Source organism: Petaurus breviceps, unplaced genomic scaffold, assembly GCF_028583685.1.
Source record: "Petaurus breviceps papuanus isolate PSGF00001 unplaced genomic scaffold, PetGlider_PUasm1.0 164, whole genome shotgun sequence".
Taxonomy (NCBI): domain Eukaryota; kingdom Metazoa; phylum Chordata; class Mammalia; order Diprotodontia; family Petauridae; genus Petaurus; species Petaurus breviceps.
Window position 1 is genome coordinate 1,390,507 of NW_027185735.1, and position 22,914 is coordinate 1,413,420.

The 22,914-nt window shown below is 37.6% G+C and overlaps 1 protein-coding gene and 1 pseudogene across 1 annotated transcript in view; both read left to right on the plus strand.

Moving 5' to 3' along the window:
• MDGA2 (MAM domain containing glycosylphosphatidylinositol anchor 2) overlaps positions 1-22,914 on the plus strand; it is a 990,863-nt gene that overhangs the window by 663,000 nt on the left and 304,949 nt on the right. The window lies entirely within an intron of this gene.
• LOC138156772 (galactose mutarotase pseudogene) lies at positions 12,151-13,611 on the plus strand (annotated as a pseudogene).

Genomic DNA, 22,914 nt, shown 5'->3' on the forward strand with positions numbered 1-22,914 from the left:
ATATATATATATATATATATATATATATATATATATATTTGTGCCTGCAAGTTCCCACATCCTGCAGCATCCCTGCCCCACTGCTTTTGAACTCACCAGACAAGTGCTGATTCCTTCTCATTCAGGACCAAGTCTCAGAAGCCCAGTTAGGCCTGGCATCCCTTGGCAGCAGAGCATCCCTTTATCTCTTTCCTTTCAGATGACTAAGTCCAAGTCTGAAAATTCCTGTGGCTGAGGTTGAGTCTAACCTAGTTGCCTCTAGGGTTCACTATTTCAGTGGAACTAGCCTGGAGGTGCTTATACTTTACTTGTCTGTATATTCACATATACATATGTGTGTGTGTGTATCTGTGTGGATATATACAGATCTATCTATGTCTATATCTATATCGCTATCTCTATTCCACTCCCATTCTAAATTAAGGTCCTTGAGTTGTCTGTTTTTACCTATCTTTGTTTCTCTAGCACTTATCACAGTGCTGACAAATAGTAAGCACTTAATAACTGTTTTGTGATTGATAATGATTTTAGTTAGAAATATAATTCATTGGGAATTAAGCTAGGGGCGGAGTCAAGATGGCAGAGTAGAAGCAGGACCTCCTCTGGGCTCCTGTTTACACCTCCCCCAATCCATGTAAAAGGGGACTCTAAACAAACTTTGAAGCTGCAGAACCCACAAAATGACACAGAGAAGCTAACCTCCTGCAGAGGACAGCCCAGCAGGCCGGCAGGAATCAGCCAGCACATCTCTCTGGGAGCTGAGCCCAGCCCCACGCTGAGACTTTAGGCCCAGGGCAGGCCTGACCAGCTGCCAGCTGAAGGGATTCCAGATCAGAAGCAGCTGTGGCCATTTCCAGATTTATCAACACATAGATGCGAAGGAAAAAGTGAGAGGTCAGTGCAGTCTAGATTTTGGGACCTGTAGCAGCAAGCACCCTGGAGTCCCTAGGGAGGCTGCTCACACAGGTTCTTGGATCTGCTTTGTTAAAGGAAAGCAACTCAAAATGGGTTAACAAGCTTACTTTAATCAGTCAGACATATATCGTTTACCTTGTTCAGGGGAAAAAGGTCAGCACCCCAAACTTCAAAATATACAGACAGAATTATCAAGACAGAAACAGATCAAGTAGACAGATTTCCAAACTGTCCAACCATTACATCCATACCAAATCAGCATCTGGGTTTTTCAAAGCCGGGGGGGCCCTGGACAACAGCTTCCCAGAATACAGATCAAATCACAGAACACTTCTCAAAGTGAACCCCCAAAACAAAGCCTCACATCAGGGCTTATATAGCCTTCTCCTGGCTCAGAGAATGTAACAACCTTATTGACCCACTGGCCAATCAAAAAGTATTTACTGAAAAACAAGCCTCCCACCCCCATGTTTCAGGTGCACTTTAGCCTAGGGGCAGGGAAGATCTTCCAAATTTGCATTCCCAATACATTCGGCCCCAAGATCTTCCATGCCCATAGCATAGACAATTTACTTTTGAATTAGCACTAAACATCTCTTAGGTCACATTTTCAAGGTACAGAACTAAAGTTACCAAAGTGGCTACTGGGCCTTAAACAAACACAAAGTACATTGCATTATTACCTCAATTCAAAACAAGAGTTCAAATAAAGTTCTCTGGGGGAGGAGGGAGGGGTATCCTTCCCCTCCCACAGCTCCAGCCACTGCCTCCAAGCACAGAGAGTGGGCTGGGCAACAAAACCAACAAGGTGGGGTCCTTGGGGGTCCAAGGCACTTCATCCCACCCACCATAGTCACAAGTCCATCCTCCCCCTGGGACCCAAACTGTGGGATGCAGCCAGGAAACACACTCAGTGCCCCTGCTTTGCTGCTCAGTTCTTATCTTTTCCTGTGGCTGAATTCCAAACTCCTGGGTTCCTTCTCCTCCCGCAGGCAGCAGCCGCTCCTGGCTTCTGCTCAGGTCCCGATGTAGGCAGCTCACCATTCCCGCTCTCAGCTCAGCGAAGTCTGCATGCAGGCCATTCTTTTCTCCTGCTCCACGGCTCCACAGAGTCACAGCTACCACAACTGGGAAACAAACAATTATCCCAGCCCCCATACTTTCCTTTTACTCTGCAGATCCTGTTCGTGATGCCATTTTGTATCAGCAAGCACCCTGGAGTCCCTAGGGAGGCTGCTCACACAGGTTCTTGGATCTGCTTTGTTAAAGGAAAGCAACTCAAAATGGGTTAACAAGCTTACTTTAATCAGTCAGACATATATCATTTACCTTGTTCAGGGGAAAAAGGTCAGCACCCCAAACTTCAAAATATACAGACAGAATTATCAAGACAGAAACAGATCAAGTAGACAGATTTCCAAACTGTCCAGCCATTACATCCATACCAAATCAGCATCTGGGTTTTTCAAAGCCAGGGGGGCCCTGGACAACAGCTTCCCAGAATACAGATCAAATCACAGAACACTTCTCAAAGTGAGCCCCCAAAACAAAGCCTCACATCAGGGCTTATATAGCCTTCTCCTGGCTCAGAGAATGTAACAACCTTATTGACCCACTGGCCAATCAAAAAGTATCTACTGAAAAACAAGCCTCCCACCCCCATGTTTCAGGTGCACTTTAGCCTAGGGGCAGGGAAGATCTTCCAAATTTGCATTCCCATTACAGGACCCAGTAAGTGGGAGTGCATTGTAGCAGCAAGCACCCCAGCATCCCCAGGGTGGCTGCCCATACAGGTTCTTGGATCTGCTTTGATAAAGGAAAGCAACTCAAAATGGGTTAACAAGTTTACTTTAATCAATCAAATGTGTATCATTTACCTAGTTCAGGGGGAAAAGGTCAGCATCCCAAACTTCAGAGTATACAGACAGAATCATCAAGACAGAGAAACAGGTCAAGTAGACAGTTTCCAAGCTGTCCAACCATTACATCCATACCAAATCAACATCTGGGTTTCAAAGCCGGGGACTCTGGACAACGGCTTCCCAGAGTTTCATCTGATCAAATCACAGAACATTTCTCAAAATGAGCCTCAAAACAAAGGTACACATCAGAGCTTATATAGCCTTCTCCTGGGTCAGAGAATGTAACAACCTTATTGACTCACTGGCCAATCAAGAAGTATCTACCGAAAAACAAGCCTACCACCCCAGGATCCAGGTGCATTTTAGCCTAGGGGCAGGGAAGATCTTACAAATTTACATTCCCATTACAGTCGGCTTTTGCCCCCAGGGCGAGAAGCCTCTGAGACACAGGCCCACATGGCAGCTTCAGCTCCTGGATTGCAGAGTGTAGGCGGACCAAGCAGCAGTCTGAGGGGTAATCGCTCTTGCTTTTAACCTGCTTGGATATGGATTGCAGTCTAGGGTGGAGGTTCTGGGGTGTGTGTCCAGCTTGCCAGAGCATGTGGTGACCTCAGAGAGGGCACCCAACTAATAACTTCAGTAGCTGAGAAAACCCCAGCATTGGGGATGAAAGCTCCCCTGTCTGGTGGCAGAGTCCTACTGTGGTAAAAATCCCAGGGGTCAAGTGACTGAGGGGCGACATGACCAGGCAAAGGAAACAAAGCAGACAGAAGATTCCAACATTAGACTCCTATTTTGAGGACAAAAAGGAGCAAAGCATGGAACAGGAGGAAGACAGTGAAGTTAGAACCCCTGCCCCAAAAGCTTCAAAGTTAAATACGAGCTGGGTACAGGCCATAGAGGACCTTAAGAAGCAGATAAGAGAAGTGGAGGAAAAGTTAGGAAGATATATGAGAACAATGCAAGAAAATTACGACATGAGATTCAACAGCCTGACTGAGGAAAATAAAAACTTAAAAAAAACAGACTGACTCAAATGGCAAAAGAGGCTCAAAAAGGCAATGAGGAGAATGCTTTAAAAAGCCTAATTTGCCAGATAGAAGAAGAATCTCAAAAGCTGAGTGGGGATTATCATTGCTTCAGAATTAGATAGGAGCAAATGGAAGCTAATGACTTTATGAGAAATCAAGATACTGTTAAACAGATCCAAACAAATGAAGGAATAGAAGGCAATGTGAATTATCTCATGGGAAAAAACACTGACCTGGAAAATAGATCCAGGAGAGATCATTTTAAAATTATTGGACTACCCAAAAGCCATGATCAAAGTAAGAACCTAGAAATCATCCTCCAGGAAGTTCTCAAAGAAAACTGCCCTGATGTTTTAATACCAGAGGGCAAAATAGAGGTTGAAAGAATCCACTAATTACCTCCTGAAAAAGATCCCCAAAAGATAACTCCTAGGAGTATTATGGACAGCTTCCAGAATTCCCAGATTAAGGAGAGAATATTACAAGCAGCCAGAAAGAAACAATTTGAATATTGTGGAAACACAATCAGGATAACCCAGGATCTGGCAGCTTCTACAGTGAGGGATCGAAGGGCTTGGAATGTGATATTCCAGTGGTCAAAGGAGCTGGGATTAAAACCACGAGTTACCTACCCAGCAAAACTGAATATCATGTTTCAGGGGAAAATATGGTCATTCAGTGGAATAGAGGACTTTTAAGCATTCCTGATGAAAAACCAGAGTTGAACAGAAAATTTGACTTTCAGATACAAGAAGCAAGAGAAGCATGAGAAGGTAAACAGGGAAAAGAAATCACAAGGAACCTATCAAAGTTGAACTATTAACATTCCTACATGGAAAAACAATAATTGTAACTTATGAAACTATTCTCAGTATTTGAAGGGAATAGAAATATATATATATATATATATATATATATATATATATACACACACACACATATAGAAAGTATATTGGCACATGAATACATATGTGAATGTTTGTATACATGTTTACAGGTATACATAGATAGAGGGCACAGGACCTATTTAACAGGAAGGGATGATATTTAAAGGTGAATTTAAGAGGTGAGAGAAGAATATAATGAGAGTAGATGGGGAGAGACAGAATGGGGTAAACTATCTCATAATAGAAGAGGCAAGGGAAAATGGTTATAATGGAGGGGAAGAATAGGAAGACAAAAGGGAATGGGTCAACCTTATTCCCATTGAATTTGGCTTCAGGAGGGAATGAAATACACACTAAATAGGGTATCTCACCCTGCAGGAGAATAGGAGGGGAAGGGCATGAGAGGGGGGATGATGGAAAGGAGGGCAGGATGAGTGGGAGGGAAGTTGGAAGCACCCACTTTTGAAAACGGACAGAATCAAAGTAGAAAATAGAACAAGTGGGAGGTAGTATAGGAGGGAGGAAAATATAGTCAGTCTTTACAATATATCTACTATGTTATTGTTTTGCATTAGCCACACATGTACAACCTATACTGAACTTCTTATCTTCCCAGTAAGGGTGGGTGACAAGGGAAGAAGGGAATGAAATCTGGAATTCAAAGTTTTAAAATCAAATATATATATATATTTGTGAAATTAAATTGTGAAATAATTGTGAAATAAAATATACAGGCACTGGGGCATAGAGAGCCACTGGAAAAGTTGAAAGAATTATGGGACAAAATATGGGAGAGAGCAGTTTGGAGGCAGGGATATCCTGTGGTACTATTTTGGGGTGGTGGGTAGGGGGAAAACGGGGAGAAAATTTGTAACTCAAGATATGGTGGAAATGAATAATGTAAATCAGAAGTTAATAAAGCATTTGGAAAATGAAAAAATATAATTAATTATCCTGCATTTAATCAGTTTAGGAATTATTAATTGCCTTCTCTATGATAGTCATGTTGATAGGCCCTGGGGAAAAATGCCAAAAAGTCAAATGTGTAAAAATAACACATTTAAATGTGTTCTTTGGGGAATTTCATCTTGGCTGAGATCCAGGTCTCTTTCCTTGGATGCAAGGGAAACTTCCTCATATTCTTTAGTGTAGCAAGCTAAGGATAGGGATATGATAGAGACTGTTATCTCTTCTCATGTCTTCACAGAGCCTTTTACTTCAGTAACCTGAAGTGAGGTTGGCCTCTTCCATCTTTTTTTCTCAAAATTAGAAGCCAGAAGCACCTGAAACTACTACAGAACCTGAATCAAATCAATGCTTAAAGGGACCTGAAGAGACATTCCTCTCTTTTGCTCTTTCCAACTCTGCTCCACTTCTCACATAGGGCACAGCATTTATCTCTACCAATGAAAAGAGAGTCCCATACTTATGGGCTTTGGGACCATGGATACATTCCTCTCCCAGGTCAAAACTTTTTAGTACCTTTCAAAGATCAACTGGGGCCAAGTCCAAAATCAGCAAATTTGATATGGGATAAACATGAGCATCAGCATTTTAAAATAACAAAGATAATTTTTCTAGCACCCCAGGTAACTATTGAACCTGGGGGAAAAAGTATATTAATAGTACATGCAGTAGACAGAGCATCACCTGGGAGGATACTATAGTGACAATATGCCTATATAGTAAAAAAAGGAATATTTAAAAAGTGCTTGTGTATCTATAGCAATCAATAAAAAGCAATAATCATGACATATAAAGCAAAGCTAGCTAATGAGAAATAATACTCCCATAGGCCTATACATAAAATGAAACTTAACTGCAAGCAGGAGCATATGTATAATACAATAGACATTGCTATAGCATGAACATAACACAAAACATAGTCAAGCATAACAGCAAAATTAGAAATAGATATACTCAAACATGCAGAAATTAGCATGTACAGCAGTAAAGATATGCAAATACATCTAAGGCACTTTTCACAATGTCATTCTTTAGTATCATAGAAAGTTAAGTATAAGCCTGAAAGAAAAAAGTAGTCATACAATAAATTGACAGACTTCCAGGATTTTGTTGCAAAAAATTCAGAACTAAATAGAAAATTTGACATACAAGATCCAAAAGAAATACAAGGTAAACATTACAAGGGCCTCCATAAGCCCAAATTGTTTGCTTTTTATACAGTTAGTAATTGCATAGTTCAAAAGAAAAAGTGGGGTAGGACTGAATATGATCTAATTAAAAGAAACAAAAAGATGTAGGAAAAGGTTAAAAGTAATTACCTCATATAAATGAGGTGCAAGAGGAAGAAGTGATACAGAAGAACTAGATGGGTGGGGGAGGTTGGGTAGTTCTGGAACTCTACTATCATTGGGAATTTGTTAAAGAAGGAATACATACATACATACACACATACATATATCTAGAATGGTATAAAAGTCTTCTAAATACAGGAGTAAGATAGCAAGGGAATAGGAGAGGGGGAGAGGATAAGGGAGGGATAGGAAATAGGATAATGGGGGGTATGGAAGGGTGTGTAGATGAACAGGAATGGGATAAAGAGGAAACAGCATATTATTTAGCAGTGTATAAAAATCTTCTAAATTCAGAAAGAAATAGGAAGGTAAGGGGATAGAAAGGAGGGAGAAGAGAAGAGAGATTCTTGGAGGGAGGGAGGTTAAAGAATAGAAGGGCAAGGTAGAGAGTAAAAGGTAGAGGAGTGAGGAGAGATAATAATACGGAGAGCAGGCTATTGAGAAAAATTAGAAGGAGGAAAATATACATGTATTGTATATACAAATATTGTATATAAAATTATTGTATGTATACACATATACAGGTATCATCACTTACTTTAATCATCTACTTTTGTAATCATTTCACTTTTTGCCTAATATCCTTAAAATATCCGGGGTCTAAGTCTATTCCTGATATTAAGAGATTTCTATGCTTTTCAACTGCAAAAGTAAGACAGTAAGCACACATTAACATAAAATTATTTTATGCAATAAATACTCAATAACATGTCTAGCATTGTAAAAATAACTGTTTATTGAATTAACATACTGTGCTTAAATAATACTTTGAACCAATAAAGTACATAAACCATTGATTAATTTGATGTAAAAAAGAAAGAAAAAATATTATCAGTATCATAAGTGAAAAGGGTGAATTTACACTAATGAAAAGGAAATTAAAACAATGATTAGGAGTCATTTTGCCCAGTTATATGTCAAAAAATATGACAATATAAGTGAAATGGATTAATATTTACAAAAATATAAATCAGTGTTATTAACAGAAGAGGAAATAAATTACCCCATTCTTGAAAAAGAAATTGAACAAGTCACCAATGAACTCCCTACAAAAAAATCCCCAGGATTAGTTGGATTCACAAGTGAAGTCCATCAAACATTTAGAGAACAATTACTTTCAATAACTATATAAACTATTGGTGAAAATAGGCCAAGGAGTCCTAATGAATTCCTTTTATGACACATATATGGGGCTGATACCCAAACCAGAAAGAGTAAAAACAAAGAAAATTATAGACTAATTTCCCTAATGAATATTGATGCAAAAATTGTAAACAAAATACGAGCAAGTAGATTACAGAAATAAGAATCATACACTAAGATCGGGGAGAATTTAGACTAGGAATGCAGCACTGCTTCAATATTAGGAAAACTATCAGCATATTAGACCACATTGATAACAATACCAACAGAAGTCATGTGATTTTTTTAATAGATACAGAAAAGACTTTTGACAAGATATAGTAACCATTTCTATTAAAAACATTAGAGAGCTTAACAATGGAAGTTTCCTTAAAATTTTAAGTAGTATTTATCTATATAAAACCTCCAGCAAGCATTATTTTTAACAGCAATGAGGTAGAAATCATCCTAGTAAAATCAGGGGTGAAGAAAGGCTGCCCATTAGCACCACTCTTATTCAATGTGGTATTAGAAATGTTAGCTATAGAAATAAGAAAAGAAAAAAAATCGAAATAATTAGAATAGGCAATGAGGAAGCAAAACTATCACTCTTTGCAGATAATATGATGGTACACTTAGACAATCATAGAGAATCAGTTAAAAAACTACTTGAAATAATCAACAACTTTAGAAAAGTTGGACAATATAAAATAAAGCCTTATTAAGGCACCAAAATTTTTATATAATATCAACAAAGTCCAGCAGAAGAGATAGAAAAGATAATTCCATTTTAAAAACATGACAATATAAGATACTTGGGAGCCAAGACAAAGTCAGCAACTCTATGAACACAATTGAAAAACATTTTTCACACAAATAAAGGCATATCTAAACAACAGGAAAATATCAATTATTTATGGGTAGGCTGAGCCAATTATAATAAAAGTAACAATTCTACCTAAATTAATTTAATTATTCAATGAAATACCAAACTACCAAAAAGTATTTTATATAACTAGAAAAATATCATAACAAAATTCATCTGGAAGAGCAAAAGATCAAGAATATCAAGGGAATTAATGAAAGCCAATGTAAAGAAAAGTGACCTAGACATACCAGATTTCAAACTGCATTATAAAGTGGCAAACATGACAACTATGTGATGTTGCATAAAAAATAGAATGGTGGATCAGCAAAAGAGAATAGGTACAAAAGACACAGTAGTAAATGACCATAGTAATTTAGTGTTTAATAAATCCAAAAATCCCAGCTTTTGGGACAAAAACTCATTATTTGACAAAAACTTCTGGAAAAACTGGAAAATAATATGGCAGAAACTAAGTAAAGAACAATACCTTATACCATATACCAAGATAAGATAAAAATGGTTACATGATTTAGATATTAAAGGCAATTCCAGAAGCAAATTAAGAAAACAAGGAAGAGCTTACCTGTCATATCTATGGAGAAGGGGAGAATTTAGGACCAAATGAGATAGAAATCATTATGGGATGTGAAATGGATGATTTTGATTACATATTTAATTCAAAAGCTTTTGTACAAACAAAAACAATGCAAGCAAGATTAGAAGAAAAGCAGAAAGCTGCAAAAGAGTTTTTAAAGCAAGTTTTTTCTGATAACATCCTCATTTCTCAAATATATATAACTGAGTCAAATTTCCCATTTGTTGTTAAAGGATGTGAATAGGAAGTCTTCAGATGAAGAAATCAAAGATAACTCTAATCATATGAAAAAATGCTCCAAATCATTATTTTTTTTAAAGCAATTTGGGTTAAATAACTTGCTCAAGTTTACATGGTCATTTATTTGGTGCTAAGTATCTGAGCCTGGATTCGATCCCCAGGTCATCCCAACACTGGGGCCCGGTGCTCTTACTCCCTGAGCCACCTGGCCGCCCCTTCCAAGTCATTATTGATGAGAGAAGCACAAATTTAAACAACTCTGAGACACCACCTCACACATATCACATAGGTTACTGTGACATAGACAGAAAATGACACATACTAGAGGGGATGTGGGAAAATTAATACTAATGCACTGTTGGTTGAGTTCTGAGCTAATACAACCATTCTGGAGAGCACTTTGAAGCTATGACAAAAGGATTATAAAACTTTGTATATCTTTTGATTATATCACAATACCACTATGATGTCTATGTCCTGAATAATTTAAAGGGGAAAAAGGAAAGAAATCTATCTGTGTAGAAAAATATAGCAGGTAGGTGTGTGTGCGTTTGCGTGCGTGCGTGTGCGTGCGTGCGTGCGTGTGTGTGTGTGTGTGTGTGTGTGTGTGTGTGTGTGTGTAGGCAGAGAATTAGGACTCAAGGGGATTCCCATCAATTGGACAATGACTGAACAAGATGTCTTATATGATTATAACGGAATACTATTGTGCTGTAAGAAAGACCAGCAGGTTGATTTCATAAAAACCTGGAACAAATTACAGGAACTGATACAAAATGAAATGAGCAAAAGGGAAACACTTGTACATAGTAATCACAATATTTTAAGATGATCAACTGTGAATGACTTAGCTAATCTTATTAATGTGAATAATCCAAGATCATTCCAAAGGATTCATGATGAAAAATGCAATGCACTCCAGAGAAAGAACTGATGAAGTCTGAAGGTAGATTGTAGCAAACTGCTTTTTTTGCTTCCTTTTCTTTTTCTCTGTGACTTCTTTTACAATGTGACTAATATGGGAATATGTTTCACATAATTGAAAATGTCTAACCTGTATGAAATTGAGTACTATATTAGGAAGCAGAAAGGGTAGGATGGATAAAAAATGGAATTCAAATTTTTTTAAATGAATGTTAAAAATTGCAGAAAAATAAAATATTATTAAAAAAACAATACAACGGTATATGAATTAAAGTCATGAAAACCATACTATTTGGACAGAGCCAAGACAGTTGAGTAAAAGCAGGGAATTGTTTGAGCACTCCACCAAACCCCTCCAAATACCTGTAAAAAATGACTGAGCAAATTCTAGAGAAGCAGAAGCCACAAAATGACAGAGTTAAACAAATTTCCAGTCTAGGCCAATCTGGAGGATCAACAGGAAAGTCTGTTGCAACAGGTTGAGAGAGGGGCACAGTGCAGCACAAAATGCATCAGCACAGACAGGCCCCCAACAAACCTGGAGCAGGTCTCAGTGGACTGAATCACTGGCAGCTGTAGTGGTTTCCAGATTTCTCAACCCACAAACACCAAAGACAACTTACAATATCAGTAGAAAAGATCTGTCAGACCTTGGTGAGAAAGGAGTGCTATCTGCCACTAGGTCTGGGGTGGTAGCAGCAGTTGGGGCAATAGTAGTGGCTACTTCTGGAACTCTCAGCCCACAGATGGTGGGAGGATCAAGCAACTGACCAAAGTGGGATTGTAGATATGTCTTTCCTGGTGCCAAGGCAAGATTCTCTTGTTTTGTTCATATTTCAATCTGGGTAACAGTCCTGGGTGTTGATCCAGGGGCAAGAAGGAGTGCTGGTGTGGTGCAGCTTCTGACAGAAGTGAAGAGGCAATCCTCCTCACACTTCCAAGGCAGGAAAGAGTACCTATGGTGACTCACAGACCAGAGCACAGTCCAGGAGAAGAATAAACACCTCCCATTCTTCATACCACCTTGGAATAACTAAAAATTTACAGGTCCCTAGAAGTATCTCTGAAAATAGTTGCACAAAACCCCTGAAACTTGGAGGAGTACACCCTTCACATTGGAAGCAGAGTCCTATATTAACAAAGATTTGAAAAGTAATTGTCTTTGAAAAAGAACAAGCAATTGGAAAAAACAAACCTCAGACTATAGAATCTTACTTTGGTAACAGAAGAGATCAAAGCATACATCCAGAAGAAGACTGCAAAGCCAAAACTCCTATATCAAAAGCCTCCAAGAAGAATATGAATTGATCTGAGACCATGGAAGAGTTCAAAAAGGATTTGGAAATCAAGTAAGAGAAATAGAGGAGTTTCCTTCCCCTTTTCGGCCCATGGCTTCAGTGACCAGGAGTGTGTTTGGGTATCTCCCTGGTGGAGCAGGGATTGTAGAGAAGTTTCATCTACAGTCAGACCAGCTGAAGGTGGAGATTATCTCCCTGGGCTGCACCATCACCACTTTGGAGGTGAAAGACAGGGATGGGAAATTCTCAGATGTGGTGCCGGGCTTTGCCAAGCTGGAAGGGTACCTCAAGAAGCATCCGTACTTTGGAGCAGTAGTTGGAGGAGTGGCCAACCGAATTGCTAGAGGGACATTCACTATAGATGGGAAGGAATACGAGCTGGCCATTAACAATGGACCTAATAGTCTACATGGGGGATTGAAGAGCTTTGACAAAGTCCTTTGGACCCCTCAAGTGCTACCAAATAGCGTTCAGTTCTCCTGGATAAGTCCAGATGGAGAGGGAGGCTATCCTGGCGAGTTGAAAGTTTGTGTCACGCTTGATGGGGGGCAGTTAATAGTGAATTTCAAAGCTCAGACCAGCAGTACCACACCAGTCAATTTAACCAACCACTCGTATTTCAACCCGGCAGGCAAGGGTTCTTCAAACATATATGATCATGAAGTATGTATAGATGCTGAAGCTTTTTTGCCAGTCAATGAAAACCTGATCACTACTGGAAAAGTGGAATCTGTGCAGGGGGCTGCCTTTGACCTGAGGAAGCCGGTGGGACTTGGAAAGCCCTTAGAAAAGTTCCAGATAAATGGTTTTGACTACAACTTCTGTCTGCAGGATATGCATAAGAAGCATTTCTGTGCAAGGGTCTATCGTCCACCCACTGGACGGAAGCTAGAAATTTACACAACGCAGCCCGGGGCTCAGTTTTACACGGCCAATTTCCTAGATGGAGCGCTGAAGGGAAAGGGCAGTGCTGTGTACCCCAAACACTCAGGCGTTTGCCTGGAGACCCAGAGCTGGCCAGATGCAGTGAACAAGCCACATTTTCCTTGTGTACTGCTCCATCCAGGTGAAGAGTATAGCCACACTACTTGGTTCAGTTTTTCCATGGCTTAAGGAGGTCCATCTTGGCCCTACCAGATGAAGAGCACAAAGAGTGGAAATACATCTAAAGCTTCTTTGGTGACCAAGGTCCTAGGTTTTCCCTTGATAAAAGGGGAAGTGTATATTTCAAGGAGCTAAAACTAATCAGCTGGATTGAAGTAATCACAGTGATAGATGCTAGATTAATTAGTCAGATTCTTAAGTACTGGTGATCTTCTAAAATGACTAACTTCAGGCTATGCCTAAAGGTCAGCTCTTTTCCCTGGGATAATGAAGGCAACAAGAAATCAATCCATAGTCTTTCTCATAGACTAGGTGTAAGTAACTGGGAATATTAGTATTCTGAGGGCCAGGGACAGTGAAGGCAATTGTTGGTGGCCCATCACCATTTATATATTTTTTCTTTTCCTTTCTCTTCTCTTTTCCTTTTCCTTTCCCTTTCCCTCTCCTCTCCCAATGCCTGAGGGCATACTCATGGAACTCTAGGTAAAGAGTTTCTGCCTCCTTTTCTGCCTGTTTCATTCATTTTTCCCCACTTGTTCCTCATAAAAATTGCTCTCAAGTAGCAAAGATATGAGCAAGGGACATGAGGTACTTGTACTTCATATTATTTGCCTTTAATATGGTGGGGTTGATTGTTTCCCCACCTCTGGTCTAACCCAACCCCAGAAGGTCAGCAAAACTTGGAACTGTAGCATCTTCCTCTGTAGTCCACTTTAGTATGAGTGAATTGGACTAAACTCACAACTTAATGGTGATGACCTGTTGGGAGCAGACTAGGATAACTGATACTACTTGTTAAGTCTGACTGCCAGAATCCTTATTTTCTAGAACAACACAATTGCCAGTATTTGTATGTGTTAAAGATCTTCAGAATATCAGAAATAGCATATTACTTTGTTATGTACTCATGCACATTCTGGATCAAATAAAATTCTGCATGTTGAAAAAAAAAAGAAAAGGTAAAACCTGGGGAGAGAAATGGGAGTGATGGAAATAAAACATGAAAAAATGAACCAATAGCTTGCTAAAAGAGACTCCCCCAAAATACTGAAGAAAATAACACCTTAAAAGTAGACTAGACCAAATGGCAAAAGAGGTCCAAAAAGCCAATGAGGAGAAGAATACCTTTAAAAGCAGAACTCACCAAATGGAAAAGGAGGTCCAAAAGCTCACTGAAGAAAAAAAATTCCTTAAAAATTAGAATGGAGCAAATGGAAGCTAATGGTTCTACTAGACATAAAGAAATAATTAAACAAAACCAAAATAACAAAAAAAGGAGACAACATGAAACATCTCATAGGAAAAAAAAACTGATCTGAAAATCAGATACAGGAGAGAGAATTTAAAATTATTGGACTACCTGGTCAAAAAAAGAGACTTTCAAAAAATAATCGAGGAAAACTGCCCTGATATTCTAGAATCAGAGGGTAAAATGGCAATTGAAAGACTCCACCAATCACCTCCTGAAAGAGATCTCAAAAGGAAGACTCCTAGGAATATTCTAGCCAAATTCTAGGGTTCCCAGGTCAAAGAGAAAATATTTCCAGCAGCCAGAAAGAAAAAAAATTCAAGTACTGTGGCAACACAATCAGGATGACATGAGATTTACCAGCTTCTATGTTAAAGGATAAAAGGATTTGGGTTATGATATTCTGGAGGTCAAAGGAGTAATGATTAGAATTAAGAATCATCTATCTAGTAAAACTGAGTAGACTACTTCAGAGGAAACAGTGGATTTCCAAGCATTCTTGATGAAAAGACCACAGTTGAATAGAAATTTTACTTACAAATCCAAGACTCAAGAGAAGTATAAAAAGGTAAACAGAAAAATAAATCATAAGGAACTTATTAAAGTTGAACTGTTTACATCCATTTAAGATCTGGTATGGATAGGCCACCTTCCTTAGCATTTCATTTCATTAATTCCCTTAATATTCTGGACCTTTTATTCTTCCAGATCATTTTTGTCATCATTTTTCTAGCTCCATAAAATAAGTATTATTAGTTTTGCATAACAATAAATGAGTTAATAACTTTAGGTAGATTTGTCAATTTTATTGTATTAGTGATGGGGGTGGAGACAAGATGATGGATTAAAAACAGAGATTTGTTGAGCTCTACCCCCAGCCCATCTAAATACCTGTAAAAATGACTCTAAACAAATTCTAGAGCTACAGAACCCACAAAATGATGAAGTGAAAAAAATCTCCAGCCCAAGACAATCTGGAAAGTTGACAGGAATTGCAACATTCTGGGAGACAAGCACAGTCCACCATGGGCCATGACACAGGGCTGGAGCAGGACTCAGGGGACTGAATCACTGGCAGCTGTGGTGGTTTCCAGACTTTTTGGTCCATGAAAACCAAAGACAGCATAGAAGGTCAGTGGAAAAACTGGGTTTGGTGCTGGGTGAGACAGGAGCATGGTCCGACCCCAGTCCTGGGGTGGCACAGGTGGCAGCAGGGGCAATGGCATAGCAGCAGGGGCTGCTTCCAGAGCTCCCACACCAGAGATGGTGTAAGGATCAAATGGTTGGTCAGAGGGTGATAGCAGGGATCTCTTTGCTGACACTGTGGTAGAATTCTCTTGCTATGCCCTGATTCAATCTGGGTCATGAACTTGGGGAACCATACAAGGTGAGGGGGAGCACTGATGTGATGGATATTGTGATGCAGTGGAGAGGGGATCCTCCTTACAGTTTCAAGGGAGAAAAAAAATGCTTGTGGTCACTCACAGACCAGAACACAGACCAGGAAATGAGTAAACACTTCTCCTTTGATCATACATCTTGGAAGAACTGAAAATTTAATTGCTCCTAGAACCATATCTGAAAACAACTTCACAAAACCCCTGAAACTTGGGATAGTACACCAATCCCCACCACAACGACCACCACTAGAAACAGAGTCCTACCCTAAGAAAGAGTTATAAAGTCAAATAATTAACTGGGTAAATGAGCAAACGAGATAAAATTAAATTAATGTGTGAGAGGAATATATTGGGAGAAGAAGAAAGGGAGAAATAGAATGGAGTAAATTATCTAACATAAGAGAGGGAAGGAAAATATTTCACAGTAGAGGAAAAGAGGGCAGATATGAGATGGAATGAGTGAACCTTACTTGCATTGGATTTGGATTAAGGAGGGAATAACATATACCCTCAACTAGGAATCTTACTCTACAGGAAAGTAAGGGGAAAAGAGAGAAGGGATGGGATGGTAGAACAGAAGGCAGATTGGGGGCATGGGTAGTTAGAAGCAAACATTTTTGAAAAGGGACAGGGTAAAAGGAGAAAGTAGAATAAGTGGATAACAGGATAGGATGGAGGGAAATACAGTTAGACTTTCACAACATGACTATTATGGAAGTGTTTTGCATAACTACCCATAAATTGAATTACTTGCCTTATCAATGAGGGTGAGTAGGGAGGGAAGAAAGGAGAGCATTTGTAACTCAAAGTTTTAAAAAACCACATGTAGGGGGTGGCTAGGTGGTGCAGTGAATAGAGCACAGGCCCTGGAATCATAAGGACCTGAGTTCAAATTTGGCCTCAGACCCTTAATACTTACTAGCCATGTGATCTTGGTCAAGTCACTTAACCCCATTTGCCCTGCCTTCCTCCCTCCAAAAAGCAAAAAAAATATTTTTACTTGCACCTGGAAAAAAAGATATACAGGAAATGGGGCAGAGAAATCTATCTTTCCCTACAAGAAAATATGGGTGAAAGGGATAAGAAGCTGGTATGAAAGAGGGAAGGGCCAATTTGGGAAAGCTGTAATCAGAATGCATGCCATCTTGGTGAGGGGGAGAGGGTAAACATGGAGAGAAAATTTGGAACTCAAAATCTTGTGAAAATGAATGTTGAGAACTTAAAATAAATTAACTATTTTTAAAATTAGAATGGAGCAAATGAAAACTAATTATTTTATGAGAAATCAAGAAATTATAAAACAGAAGCAAAAGAATGAAAAAATAGAAGACAGTGTCAAATATCTCATTGGAAAAAAAACACTAACCTGGAAAATAGATACATAATAGATAATTTAAAAATTAATGGCTTAAAAGAACTGATGCTGAGTGAGAGGAGTAGAACCAGGAGGAATTTGTACACAATTACGGACACAACATATGTGTGATGACCAACTTTGATAGACTGGACTCTCCCCAACAATGCAGGGATATAAGTCAATCCCAAAAGACGCATGATGGAGAGAAAAACGTGCATCCAGAGAAAGAACTAGAAAGAACTAAATTTATATCCAGGTGGAAGCAAAATACCTGATCTTTTTTGTTCTCTTATTTGATTTTATGTCCTCTATACCACTTTTCATCCCAGCTGGTACAATCCATCCTTATAACCTGACCATTGTATAATGTGAAAGTATCTACAGATCCTATACTTGATTATAAGACGCCATGGGGGGGGAAAGGGAGGGAGGGGGACAAAATGTGAAATTCAAGGAATTGTGGAATTGAATCCTGTAAATTAAAAGGAAACAAACAAATTAATAAATTAAAGAATTAATAAAAAAATTAATGGATTACCTGAAAGCTATGATCAAAAAAAGGGCCTAGACATCATCTTTCAAGAAATAGTTAAGGAAAACTTCCCTGATATTCTGGAACCAAAGTTAAAAATAGGAATTGAAATAATCCACCTATCAACTCTTAGAAGAAATCCAAAAGGAAAACTCTTAAGAATATTGTAGCCAAATTCCAGAGTCCCCAGGTCAAGGAGAAAATATTTCAAACAGTCAGAAAGAAATAATTTAGGTATTGGGGAAACACAATTAAGATAACACAAAAATCTAGCAGCTTAATATTCCAGAGGTCAATGGACCTAAATTAAAGCCAAGAATTGCCTACCAAGCAAAACTTAGTGTATTCCTTCAGTGAAAAAAAAATGGCATTCAATGAAATAGAAGAATTTCAAGAACTCTTGATGAAAAGACCAGAATTGAATAGAAAATTTGACTTTCAAATACCTGAATCAAGAGAAGCATGAAAAGGTAAACAGGAAAGAGAAATCACAAGGATTTATTAAAGTCGAACTGTTTGGAAAGATGATATTTGAAAGTCATGAGACCTTTCTCAGTGCTAATGTAGTTGGAGGGAAAATACATATATACATATGTACACACATATATACTTATACATATATGTTTATGAATATGTCATGTCCACAATTCACACACACATATACATATATAGACAGTGAGCACATGGTGAGTTGAATATAAAGGGATGATATCTAAATAATAAAATTAAGGAAGAGGTGAGAGAGAAATCTAATGGGGGAAGGAGCAAGGAAGAGACAGAATGAGGTAAATTTTCTCACATAAAAGAGTCAAGAAAAAGCAGAGTGGAAGAGGGAGGAGGTGAGGGAGAATGAGTGAACTTTACTTTCATTGAATTTGACTTAAAGAGGGAATAACATACACACTCAATTGTATATCTTACTCTACAGGAAAGTAGGGGGAATTGGATAATGGGAGGGGTTATAATAGAAAGGTAGGCAGATTGGTGGAGGGGGTAGTAGGAAGTAAACACTTTTGAAAAGGGACAGGGTCAAAGGAGAGTATATGGGGGCTAGAAGAGGATGGGAGGAAATAGTCTTTTAAAACATGACCATTATGAAAGTATTTTGCATGACTACACATGCATAAGATATATTGAATTACTTGCCTTCTCAATGGTGGGAGGAGGAGAGAAGAAGGGAGAGAATTTTGAACTCAAAATTTTAAAAATAAATATAAAAAAATTGTTTTTACATGCAACTGGGAAATAAGATATATGAACAATGTGGTATAGAAATCTATCTTGACCTACAAGAAAATGAGGAAGGGGGGGTGATAGAGGGGAGGGCAGACTGGGGGAAGGGGTAATAAAGATGCATTCTATCTTGGGGTGGGAGGGAGGATAGAGATGGGGAAAATTTGGAACTCAAAATCATGTGGAAATAAATGTTAAAGACTAACATAAATTAATTAAATTACAAAAATATATATTAGCTCGGGCTGCCCATGAGGACCTGATAATTATACAGTTTCGATCTGACTTTCTTTGAAAAGAGTTTGTAATTGTATTCATATACTTCTTGATCTTGTCTTGGCAGGTACACTCCCAAATATTTTATGTTGTTTATAATCATTTTTAATTGAATTTCTCTTCCTTTTGGTGTTGGACTTTGTTAGTAATATGTAGAAATGTCAAGGATTTGTGTGGGTTATTTTTTAATATCCTGTAACTTTACAAAGGTTATTAATTTGCTGATTCTCTAGGATTCTCTAATTATACCATTCTATCAGCTACAAAGAATGATACTATTCTTCTTCTTCTTACTACCTATTCTAATTCCTTCACTTTTTTTTCTTATTTCAAAGGCTAACATTTCTACTATCATATTGAATAACAGTAGTGATATAATGCTCTTCCTTGTTTCACCAGTGATCTTATTGAGAATGCTTCTAGCTTATTCTTTTTACATATAATGCTTCATGATGGTTTTGATAGATGCTACTTATGACTTTAAGGAAAACTCTATTCCTATCCTCTCTTGTGTTTTCAATAGGATTATTAATAGTGTTTTAATAGGAATAATAGGTGTTGTTATTTTGTCAAAAGATTTTTCTGCATCTATCAAGATAATATAATTTTTGTCACTTTTGATGTTGATATAGTCAGTTTTGCTGATAATTTCCCTTATATTGAACCAATCCTACATTGGTGTTATAAATGCTACCTTGAAATAATGTATTTTCCTCTCCTTGCTAACATTTTATTTAAAATTTTCAACAATATTCATTAAGAAAAGTAGTCCATAATTTTCTTTATCTTTTAGCTCTTCCTGGTTTAGGTATCAGATCCATCTTTGTGACATAAAAGGAATTTGATAGGACTCCTTCTTTGCCTGCTTATCTAAATGATTTATATAGTATTGGAAATAATTTTTCTTTAAATGTTTGGAAGAATTCACATGTAAATCTATCTGACCCTGGTAACTTTTTCTTAAGAAGTTAATCAATGACTTGTTCAATTTCTTTTTTTCTGAAATGGGGTTATTTACTTTATTTCATTTTCTGTCAATCTGGAAAATTAATATATGTTTTTTAAATATTCATCCATTTCACTTTTATTGGCATACAGTTGGGCAAAATAGCTCCTAATTATTGTTGTAATTTCCTCTTCATTAGTGGTGAATTCGCCTTTTTCATTTTTGATACTGGTAATTTGATTTTCTTCTTTGTTTAAAGCAAATTAATCAAATATTTATCTATTTTATTGGTTTTTCATAAAACCAGCTTTTAGATGTATTTAATAGCTCAATAGTTTTCTTCATTTAAATTTTATTAAACTTTCCTTTGATTTTAAGAATTTCTTTTTTTTAATTTTTGGTCTTTATTAATTTGTTTACTTTGAGTTTACAAGATTCATTACCACAATTCCTCGAGTTTCATATTTTCTCTCCCTCCCCGCCTACTCCCCATGGCAGCATACAATCACGTATAGTATCTGCAAATACTTTCACATTGGGCATTAGTCAGGTTACAAAGAAGGATTGTAACAGATGGAATGAAGAACGGGAAAGAGGAAACAAAACCAAATAAGAAAACGAAAAAGGGCAGGTAGCTTGCTTCAGTCTGGGTTCAAGTTCAATTCTTTCTCTGGATGTAAACATCTCTCTTCATCATCAGTCTTTTGGGTTTGACTTATGACTCTGGATTGCTGAAAAGGGTCCAGTTTATTAAAGTTGGTCATCACACATACGTTGTGTCTGCAATTATGTTTAATATTTTTTTCCTTTTTGATACTCATAATATAGTTTGCTTCTTTCTTTTTTTTATCATATTGATTATTGGTCTATCAATTTTATTGGGTTTTTCATAAAACCAGCTCAGTTTTATTTATTAATTCAATAGTTTTCTTAATTTATATTTTATTAATCTCTCCTTTGGTTTTCAGTATTTCTAATTTAGTATTTAATTGGGGATTTTCAATTTGTTTTTTTTCCTAGCTTTTTCAATTGCATGCCCAATTCATTTACCTCTATTTTCTCTAATTTAATCATGTGTGCACTCAGGGATATAAAACTTCCCCTAAGAACTGCCTTTGTTGCATTCCAAAATTTTGGTATGATGTCTCATTATTGCCATTCTCTTGAACAAAGTTACTGATTGTTTCTATGATTTCTTGTTTGACCCACTTATTCTTTGGGATTAAATGGTTTAGTTTCCAATTAGTTTTTAGTCTGTCTTTCCATGGCCCTTTATTGCATATAATTTTGATTGCATCATCATCTGAGAATGATGCATTTATTATTTCTGCCTTTCTGCATTGAATTGTGAGGTTTTTATGTCCTAGTACATGGCCAATTTTTTGTATATGTGCCATATATCGCTGAGAAGAAGGTATATTCCTTTGTATCCCCATTCAATTTTCTCCAGAGATCTGTCATACCTACACTCTCTAAAATTCGATTCACCTCCTTACCTTCTTTATTGTTTATTTTGAGGTTGGATTTATCAGGCTCAGAGAGGGGGAGATTAAGGTCTCCCACTAGTATAGTTTTGCTATCTATTTCTTCCTCTAATGCCCTTACCTTCCCCTCTAGTAATTTGGATGCTATACCACTTGTTGCATATATGTTAAGTAATGATATTGCTACATTATTGATGGTTCCTTTTAGCAGGATATAGTTCCCTTCCTTATCTCTTTTAATTAGATAAATTTTTGCTTTTGCTTTATCTGAGATAAGGATTGCTACTCCTGCTTTTTTACTTTAGCTGAGGCATGATATATTTTACTCCAGCCTTTTACCTTTATGCTGTGTGTATTCCTCTATTTCAATGTGTTTCTTTTAAACAGAATATTGTAGGATTATGATTTATGCGAGAGTTCATTCCATTCACCTTCACAGTTATGAGTATTATCTCTTTCTTTCCCCCCATCCTATTCCCTTCCCTGTTAATGCTTTTATTTTTTTTCTCCCCTTTTCCCTTCCCCTCCTTAATAGTTTTCCTTTTGACCACCACCTCCCTCAGTATTCCCTTATCAGCCCCCTCTCTTTTCCTCCCCTTTCCCCTTACTTCTTCCTTTCCTGCTAACCACCCCCCCCCACTTTGTAGCCCTTTCCCCCTCCTACTGCCTATAGCATATTTTTATACTTAATGAAGTATGTTATTTCTTCTTCATACCAAGAGTGACAGGAACAAATCTCATGCAAATCTCCTCTCCCTCCCCTCTTTCCCTCTAATATGATATGCTTTTCGCCTCTTCTCCATAGAGTCGTATGCTTAACTGATTTTTATTCCTTACTTGAACATGACCCAATGAGGGAAAAGCTCATATAAGATTCATCTCCCTCCCTTCTTTTCCTCTGTTATATTGTTTTTATTCCTCTTTCTGTGGCATAATTTACCCTTTTCCACTTCATTCATTCTTCTTCTTCCATTGCAGTCCCTTTGTAGCCCTTTATTAGATTTTTTTAAAAACTTCACTTTGTGTAATTTATACTCATACCCTCTACTTGTCTATAAACAGTTTACTCTTATTAAATTACAGGGTGTGTGTGTGTGTGTGTGTGTGTGTGTGTGTAGTTTCCTTGTTTACCTTTCTATGTCTCTCTTGCATCTCTTAATTGCGGGTTAAATTTTCCATTGAGCTCTGGCTTTTTCATCAGGAAGACCTGGAAATCTGTTATATCATTGAATGACCATCTCTTTGCCTGGAAGAATATGCTCAGTCTCGCCGG